The sequence below is a fragment of the Pteropus vampyrus genome, unplaced genomic scaffold, assembly GCF_000151845.1.
Source record: "Pteropus vampyrus isolate Shadow unplaced genomic scaffold, Pvam_2.0 Scaffold101, whole genome shotgun sequence".
Lineage (NCBI taxonomy): Eukaryota > Metazoa > Chordata > Mammalia > Chiroptera > Pteropodidae > Pteropus > Pteropus vampyrus.
This window is the reverse complement of record NW_011888882.1, coordinates 5097063-5105929: the sequence shown is the minus strand read 5'-3', so window position 1 is coordinate 5105929 and position 8867 is coordinate 5097063. Positions and strand designations below refer to the sequence as shown.

Sequence of the window (8867 nt, the reverse complement as noted above, 5' to 3'; positions counted from 1 at the left end):
TTTAACTACATATCAGTAATGTGGGAAATAAATATATATATATCTCCTAAGTTTAAAAAAAAATTCACTATGCCAAGATTCCATATTTTGGGGTAATATGTCCTGAACCCCATCAACCTCATCTTAGCTAATTACACCTACAAAGACCCTAATTTCAAATAAGGTCACATTCGAAAGTTCTGGGCAAACATTAATTTGAAGAGACACTACTCAAGTCACTATACCCACCAATATTCCCTAAAGTATTGGAGCTGCTGTCAGTGTCGGTGGCTAAAAGTTCACAGCTATCCTTTCTTTAGAGTGTAGACAAAGGGAATTGTTTCATGGGAGAAGATACTTAACCCCTCCCAGAGGCAGCTCATAGCCAATGACCAAATTATATTGTGATCGGAAAAGCTGGCACCCTTGCCTCAAGGCAGTACCTTTGTGGTGCAAGTCATACCCCTGAGCTTCCCTTGAGATCAGGGAGAAGCTCATCTCTAGCTGAGTCCACAACCTGACTTAACTTCCCCGCCCCCCTTCCCCCCCCACACACACTTCATCCTGCTTCCCTCACTCCCTTCCTTTTGAGAGCACAACCCAAAATAATTTCAGAATTACTTTTCACCTCTTGGATTGACAAATTTTTGATGATTGCTGCTTGATTTTTATTAAAGACGTGGAAATTAGACAGTGTTATACATTTTCAGGAGGAAGGTAAATTGATATAATCCTTCATGAATGCAGTCTAGCAATAGGAATTTAAAATTTTAAATATATATCCCCTTTGACCTAACACTTCCACTTTTGAGAACTCTTAATCGGGCACATGTGCAAAGATATAAATATAAAGATGAACATGACTATGGTTTTTATGATTTAAAAAGAAACTTTAAATATTGGTTAAATAAATAATAGCATATTTGATGTAGGACAGGGCAAATTTCCCTGAGTTAGGGGGAGACCAAGAGAAGAAGAGGGTCCTTTGGTGGAGAGTGTAGAGAGAATTCAACACACACGCCAAAGTTAGAGTCAAAAGAAAAGTTTATTAGAAAAGAGGTAACACTCCACAGACAGAATGTGGTCTCCTCCCAGAAGCAGAGAGTGAGAGGGACCCTGAGTGTTCAGGGAATTCAGTTTATATATCATTCTTTAGTTTCCATTTCCTTTGATATGGCATACAGTGAGGAAGGCCTGCTGGCAGTTCCCAGCCTTTAATCCATACTGTTCCCTATGGTTTTAGCCTTAGGGAATGAATGATTTTGTGTAGGGCAGCCACTTAAAGACTATTGTTCCTGTTTCCCCTTTCACAGGTGTGGGGAAATGGGTTGTTAGCAATCCCAGTAGAAATCTTTTGTTCTGAAGGTATCCTCTAGGCCTGCTTGCAGGGCTGATCAGCATATTGCTGTTTCTGAATGTAGCTTGATTAACATTTTAATTCTCTTGCCTCCTCCCTACATTATACTTGTCATCTAACCCAAGTTCCTATGCTCAACGCACAAATAAGACCAACTATAAAAGTATCAAGTATGCAACAAGAAAAGAGTTTATTTCAAGAGCCAGCCAAACAAGACCAGGAGAGGGCCCAAATCAGTCTCCTCTATCCAGGGTTCAGGGCAGGGTTTGAAAGGGGATAGTGGGGAACAGGTATGCTGAAGTGCTGGCAGATCAAGTTTTAATTGGAAGACCTGAGAACTTGGTCATTTATAGTAAGGGGCTTCAACACTAGATCTTCCTGCACAACAAACACTCTCTTAACTTCTGAAAGAGTTCCAGTGTTATGTTCTGGTTATGTCCCAATTTTTTGGTTTTGTCTAGGGCGGAGGGCAGGAGATGGGGGGCGGTGAGACTTTGATTCCAGGTGCAGCTGGAGGTCAGAATTCTCTCTGCCCATGTTTTTGCTGCATGACTTGCGTTTTTGGTCTGTTGTCTCTGAAAAACAACTCAGTATCTCGTTAGAAACAGGATAGGACAATTTTGAGCTGGTTTTGCAATTACAAATCCCTTCAGAGCGTTATGCTGCAGCAGTTTAAAAAAAGTAGTGTAACTCTAGTTTCTATTAATAGGGAGCGATGTCCATTTATATTGTAGAGAAAAAATTTAAAAAACACAACAGTACATAGACTGGATAATTTGCCAAAATATTTTTTATTTAAGATATCTCCTAAACATTTCTGATCATACATTTTTGTTTCAAATTGTTAGGAAATTAATAGGAATTCTATGCTAGTATTTTCATTTTAAATCAACTGGCTTAAGTTTAAAGGTTCTTATATACCTTTATTTATTTTACTGGGAACGAGTAAGTTGATAATATTTATAGGCTGGTGGAGTTGGTCCCAATTCATAGGTACAAAAGAAAATTTTCTTCTACTTGTCTACAGGCCTTCCTTAGAAGAATTAGGTTAGAAGAATTCTGGCTGAAGTTTTACCATGCACATAACTGAAACATAAAATATTCCTCTGTGTAAATTAAGTTTTGTAAGAATTAAAAATAATCCATTTCTAGAGAGCTTATTAAGAAATTTTCTTTTAGCCTGTGCTGGTTTTTAGGAATTAAGGAAGAAGAGAAAAATCGTCCTGTATTCCATCTATATATTTAGTCTGTGAGTATAAAAGCCAAAGACCCTTTAAAAAAGTAACATTTTTGTTATCGCAACCGCTTTTCAGTTGCACCATTAAAATATATTCCATTAAATTGTTTGATGCTCTTTGGACAAGGACTCACACAGCACATTCCTTTTGAACTTTAATACTAAGGAATTTGTCTCTGGAATAATTTCCTTATGTAATTTACTGAGTTTTCCTTTTTGCTTTGCTGATTAGGAAACTCAGTGTTACATTTCAGTGTTGCCTACAGTAACTGTGATGGGCTTTGTGGTAGGAGTTTTTCCTATTCAATTTTCAATGATTTTAACTTCTGTTTTAACTTAAATTTTTTTTGTATGTGTCTCTTACAAACTGTATTTCATTCTTTATGGAAAATTTTATAATTTATATCTTACCTATTCATGAACAACTGGTAATTATTTTAATACCTAACATTTCTCATGGCTTTATGAAAACACTGTTTGTATACACTTAAATGATAGATGGAAAGTTATTTTCACTATTCTCTTTAGGCAAGACATGAAAAAGGAAAGTAAGCTAACATTTACTGCTTACCTCCTATGTGGTAGGCATGTCATAGACACCTTTTTACATTATCTCTTTTTATTCCTTTAACAATCTTGTGAAATAAGATCCTACATTCAGAAATGTTAAGTGATTTGTTGAAGGCTATCCTATTATTTAGAAGTAGACCTCAGATTCTGATTCTTAAAATCATCCTTTCTCTTGTATTATACTGTCTTCAAAATTTTTTAAATTAAATTTATTGACATAACATTGGTTAATGAAATTGTATATAAATTTCAGGTGTACAACATTATAATTAGCTATCTGTATACTCTACTGCATGCTCACTACCCAAAGTCTCCTTTCATTACTATATATTTGACTCCCTTTACCCAGCTTCTCTCCCCGTTCTGGTAACCACAATTGGGTTGTCTGTGTCTATGAGTTTATTTTTGTTTGTTACTTTGTTACTTTTTGTTTTATACTCCAATCAATATGGTTTTTGTCCTTTTCTGTCCAACTTATTTCACTCAGCATAATACTCTCAAGATCCACCTATGTTGTCACAAATGGCCTCCAAATTTTATTACTGCTAGAGTCATCAACAGTAACTGCAACTTATTCAAAGCATTTTTCGAGGGCAGTGCTTCTCAAACATTAATGAGCAAATGAACCACCTTGGGATCTTATGAAAAATGCAGATTATGATTCAGTAGGGCTGGTGAGGGGCCTAAGAGTGCATCTGTAACCGCACCCAGGTGGTGCTCACGAACCACACTTTGAGCAACAAGTTTTCAGAATGTGTTAACACCGCAGTGATCCTGGTAGTTACTATATCGAAACTATGAAATTGAAGATGTATAGCATTTATAAATTTGCCAACAAAATAATCAACTAATGCAACTGTGTACAGTGACTATATACAACCTAGAGAATCCTGAGGTCTTGCTTTCTGTGTATAGCAGTCTTATGTGAGGAGATAATATCCACAAAGCAGGTGATTCTCTAGATAACTAGGGGAGAAATTCAGTTAACTAAAAAACCTCATTTTCTAATAATGTTGGTAAAGTATATTCTTTTCCAAACCTGCCAGCCTTCTGGATGAATTCAGCATTCTTACAGGTGATTCATGATATACCCAAAGCTCCAATTATGAAAACATCCTCTGTATTTTAGCCACTTTAGCAGTATGAGAGATTAGAGAAACAGAATAACCTTCTTGCAAAAAAAAAAAAAAAAAAATTAATTCTGGCTAGAACATGAAAAACATCTTTCAAATAAATTTCTGAGTTAGCAAAAAGTTAAGGACTACTCAGAGGCCAAAAAAACAAGTGAAAGCAGGAATCGAGAGGTAAAAAAGCACAGAAGGATTTTATGGGGGGTGGGACGTATCTTCTGAATTCTGGTGACCTTGAACTAGAGTTCTAATGGCCATGAAGTTTGGGGACAGGAGACAAACCCAAGACCCCAGCCAAGGTAGAGCATCTACTAGGAGATCCTCACAGACACACACATACCCACATACAAACTAGGATGCAAAAGTCTATACCTTCATCAAACAAACAAAACACCTGCCCTATACCAGAGGACAACAAGAAAAACTAACTCATCTTGACCTGGCTCTAGATAGAAGAGGGGAAAAGCTACTGTAATAACTTTCAAACATAAGCATGGGTTTATGACGCATTTCAAACTGCCTATTGTTAGGAGACAATTCTTCATGAGTCTTTCAAGTTTCTGCACATCTTGTGAGAAGAGGCACTGTCTGTCTGTTCCAGGCTACTTTTCAACAGTTTATATAGTAAGTAGTCTTGGAAGAGAATGATGATGTTTCTCAATGCACCAGAGGGCAGATTTGCTTATATCCTTGGAAGCTAGTCGAAGATAGTCATAATGTCTACCTTTAGAGAAAAAGGCTTACTGCCTTTTATAAAATATCCATGTTCTGTAAGTGCAGACTTCCTTTTCTGAAATGCATGCAACCCACTGCATGTATAGATGTTACCTAAACCACTTCGTGTTGCCCTGTGGAAATTAGGACTTGGGGGAACTAACACAAATGCCGACACTCTGGTTGATGCTATTGCTTTGAGTAATAACCTGTCTTTGGTCTCTGATCTAAGAATAGCATGTTTTCTGCAAAAATTCATGTAATTATGGCAGGCTAACTGTGGCAGGGTAAAATCTTATAGCCTTCACAGTTCTTAATGCCTAGGTGGTCCATACACCTTATGCTGAAATTTTACTCTAAATTGGTCCTAGGTTGATGGTACCCCTAGACAGCTAGTATAAGCAACAGAAAGAAAATCCTTTCTGGAAGAACACTCTTCAACTCAGACCTCAAACAATTCCCACAGATAATGTACCAAGGAACTGTGAGCTTTCAGTCAAAGTCATAAAACACACAAGAAAAATAAAGTACCATGAATTAGAGGCAGTCCCACAAAAAATTCCGATATTAGAATTATTATAGAATATAAAATCAAGATGTTTCATATCTTTAAAGAAATAAAGATGAGATTGAAATTTTGAGTAAGAAAGAAGAGGCTATTAAAAATGCCCAGTAAGGTTTCCAAAGAAACTAAATAAAACATCTAGAAAAGAAATATCTTCAGGCATACCTTGATGATATTGTAGGTTTGGTTTCAGACCACCACAATAAAGCAAATATTGAAATGAAGCAAGTCACATGGATTTTTTGATTTTCCAGTGCGTACAAAAGTTCTAAAGTTCTAGTTACACTATATTGTAGTCCATTAAGTGTGCAATAGCATAAGTCTAAAAAAAGTACATACTCGAATTAAAAATATTTCATTACTAAAAAATGCTAACCATCACCTAAACCTTCAGTGAGTCACAATCTTTTTGCTAGTAGAGGGTCTTATCTTCGATTTGTAAAAAGCACAATATCTGTGAAGCACAATAAAATGAAGCACAATAAACAAGGTATACCTCTAACTGTTGAAGTGAAAAATTTAAGGATGGGTTAAACATCAATAGATATGCAGCTGATAAAAAGAATGAGTACACTGGGAAATAGATCTGAAGAAATCGCCCAGGATATTATGCAAAGCAAATATGAAAGCGAGATTATGAGCCATGGAAGATAGAGTAAAAAAGGTCCACATATGTTGAATCAGAGTTCCAGAAGAAGAGAAAGAATAAAGAAGAGGCAGTATTAAAAGTTATCATTTTGGCAGAGCTGCATTCATATATTTTAGGCATATTAAGTTTCCCAGATATCTATGGTCATGCCACCCTGAATGTGCCCGATCTGGTCTGATCTCGGAAGCTAGGCAGAGTTAGGCCTGGTTAGTACTTGGATGGGAGACCACCTCAGAATACCAGGTGCTGTAGGTGTTAAAAAAAAAAAAAAAGTCTGAGATTAAGTTTGCCAGAAAAAAAATAAGGAAAGTTATCCTAGGCATAGAATAGGGGATGAATATGCAAAAGTAAATAAAAAGTGCAGCTCACTTTAGACAATAATTTGCTTTTAAAATATGTATAAATTGAATTAAAGCCAAACAGTTTCTCGCTTAAAAGAACTCTGATTAATTTTTCTGCAATAATGTAGTTTCCAATAAGTGTTATATAGTTACTCATATTTAGATTTCCTCCCATCTTTCTTAACAATTGGGAAATACCTGTTTTGTTACCCATAGCCATACAAAATAGAGGCTCACATTCTAACCTTATCTAGAAAATAAAAATGCAACAATGATGAGGAATTGCTGATTTTGATCTCTATACTTTTTCATTTTTATAACACATTTATGGAAACCTCACAATATCAATATGAGTCTCAATTTTAATTCTGAGACCTAACACAATGTCACAATAGGTTCTTGATGAATAGTTGTTGAATGAATGAATGATTGAATTAATTCATAAATACATAAAGATGATACCTAAACCTAAAAATGTTCTGGGAAAAAGATAAGGCTAACAAGAAAAATTTATAGCTATAAGTAATTATGTCATCATGAAACTAACTGACCTTTTGAAACTCAAAATTGAGCTTCGGAATTCTCTATTTTGCCTCTCTATACCTACATAGGATTGAAGCTCTTTTATTATAGAATGACTGTGAACCAGCACAAGGCTCAAGATTGTGTCCTCTGATAGGCCCACCACACAACTATACCCATATGTTACTTAGCAACATTTTCCTATCCCCTCAGCTCCTGTTAGGAAACCTGCTCACAGGCTGTGGAACTTGGCAGGGGTGAAAGAAAATCCAGTGACTGAAACTTAACGTCCAGGAATTTTCAGAGGCTATAGATTATTTTTGGTTTTGGATGACAGTTTTTAATTTTCTTTCTAGCTTTTTTTCTTTATTTAAGGATTAGAACGTATATGTAGAGAGTTTACTGCACAATGGAAGATGCAGAACAGAAACATGTTTGACTGGAATAGGGTTCTTTAACACTGGTGCTGCCACACCTTAATTGCTAAAGACATTGCTGTTGGAAAATGCTGACACTCCCCTTCTCCCACCTGAGGTTAAAGTCCTGTCAAGTTAAGCAATGCACTACTTCACACTGAAGACCTGAATTCAAGAGTTACAACTGACTTTTATGTAGGTCAGCAAGGTGCATGAAAAGGAAAATAAATGAGTACAAAGGAGGAAGGAATCACTCCTATCTAACTCCTTGGATGTAAGTATAAATCCTGAGTTGATAAAGTAAATATTCCTTGAGTACAATTATAATTCCATGTGGATAAAGTATATACATCAATACTAGCCAATTTGGATAAAGCTAAGCTAAATTACAATGACACTTTGTTCACATAACTACTTTCTTAAAAAAAAAAAAAGCTTTAAAATATCTATTGGAAGATTAATGTAATAACTAAATAAATTGGTGTGATTAGTTACCTCCCTGAATATTGTGTTACGTAGGAAAAGCTTATGTTATTTTTAAGGCTGAGTGAAAATAATGCTAGATGTAAAATAGGTTGTAGAAATAATAAAGTGAATGGAAAAGTGTCACATTTCGTTTAGGTATGAAACTAAATAAACAGTATTGGGACTTCACTATTCAGAGTAGATAAGAATTAGATTGTCGTATATAGTTAAACTCATAAAATATTCTAAATTTTAATTATCCAATGGTAGAGATAATTTCCTTTCACCTAGATTGATGATTTTCATTTTTAGTCTACCTCACTTTCATAAGAATTTAATGATAAACAGTGACTGACTTACAAATAAATATATGCTTTTCATTATCTCAGAATTTGAAAGTCATTTAAAGAGGAAGCAACTTAAAAAGTGCATGCTTTATGATATAACCAGATATCATGGTACCCATAATTATCTGATATTTGCACATAAAAATAGTTATCTATTTTATTATTCTTAACAATAGAATTTCCCTTACTTCAAAGTTTTGTAATTCTTAAATTCTGTGGGATAAAATTCATTAGCTGAGTTTTTACTGAAATATATAAATTCCTAGTTTCATGCATTTTATGAATGGTCCTTTGAAGTGTTCTGATCTTAAGCTTTCACATATTAAGTACACATTAGGCAGAATAAACTTTTGCTAAGTTGAAAACTACAGTTGTGGATTTCAAATAAATAATACTAAACTGGTTCTGTAAACAAAAATGTGAAGGTTAGGTATGTTTATGAATGACGAGGTTCTCTCATTCTCTGAGTGCATGCTGAAAATTCTTTATTTTGATAATATCTCAGCAAAGGCTCTCTCAAATGAGATTTCAATACCATATAATTTGTTAAAGTTTCAACAAGGGACCAAGAAGAA

The 8867-nt window shown here is 35.0% G+C and overlaps 1 pseudogene; it reads left to right on the top strand.

Annotated features, from left to right (window-relative positions):
• The first annotated feature begins 6337 nt into the window (after window positions 1-6337).
• On the top strand, window positions 6338-6456 carry LOC111742812 (annotated as a pseudogene).
• The last annotated feature ends 2411 nt before the right edge of the window (window positions 6457-8867 follow it).